The sequence below is a fragment of the Macaca nemestrina genome, chromosome 18 (genome assembly GCF_043159975.1).
Source record: "Macaca nemestrina isolate mMacNem1 chromosome 18, mMacNem.hap1, whole genome shotgun sequence".
Taxonomy (NCBI): domain Eukaryota; kingdom Metazoa; phylum Chordata; class Mammalia; order Primates; family Cercopithecidae; genus Macaca; species Macaca nemestrina.
Window position 1 is genome coordinate 47,630,627 of NC_092142.1, and position 964 is coordinate 47,631,590.

The window sequence follows — 964 nt, forward strand, 5'->3', positions numbered from 1 at the left end:
TGAATTGGAGTGAATAATCACGACCCTGTGAGTGCCTGGGAGAAGGCAGATCTGCATAGCTTCTGGAATGATAAATCTGGGGCAATGTCTTCAGGATCGATGATCTACAGAAAAGGCTATAGTTCTTGAGGACTCTTGCCACATTAGTCTGACCCTGAACTTCAACAGCACTCACTGTCTTCCTGCAGTGTTGGTCTTTTTGTAGAGTCTGAAATGAATACAGCTCTTGATAGCTTAAACACCATCTTTAATAATCCTATCTAGAATGTATTATTTAATTCTTTTTTAAAAAAATATGAAATGTTTCACAAATTTGCGTGTCATCCTTGTATAGGGGCCATGCTCGTCTTCTCGGTATCGTTCCAATTTTAGTATATATGCTGCCGAATGATGCCCTTGTGAGACAGGTAGGTGAAATTAGCTTCATTTTGCGGACTAAGAAACTGAGAGCTGAGCACAGTGGTGTGCACCTGTAGTCCCAGTTATTCAGGAGGCTGAGGAAGGAGCATCACTTGAGCTTCCGAGTTCAAGGCCAGCCTGGGCAACATAGTGAGACCCCCATCTTAAAAAAAAAAAAACCAAGAAACTGAAACCCAATGAGATTAGATGACTAGCCCAAGGACATAGAATGAGGAAGAGGCAGAGGCAGAGGCAAAGCCCAAGCATTGTAGCATTGTATTTCCACTGCACCCAAATGTGAGCTTTTTTTCTGAGATGGAGTTTCACTCTCGTTGTCCAGGCTGGAGTGCAATGGCGCGATCTCAGCTCACTGCAACCTCTGCCTCCTGGGTTCAAGCGATTCTCCTGCCTCAGCCTCTGGAGTAGCTGGGATTATAGGCATGTGCCACCATGCTGGGCTAATTTTTGTATTTTTAGTAGAGATGGGTTTCACCATGTTGGTCAGGCTGGTCTAAAATTCCAGACCTCAGGTGACCCACCCGCCTTGGCCTCCCTGCTGGGATTG

At 45.2% G+C, this 964-nt stretch overlaps 1 non-coding gene across 1 annotated transcript; it reads right to left on the reverse strand.

Moving 5' to 3' along the window:
• Positions 1-289: 289 nt before the first annotated feature.
• On the reverse strand, positions 290-394 carry LOC112428557 (U6 spliceosomal RNA). Its single transcript, XR_003020561.2, has one exon. It is a non-coding gene; the product is annotated as a U6 spliceosomal RNA (small nuclear RNA).
• Positions 395-964: the final 570 nt, after the last annotated feature.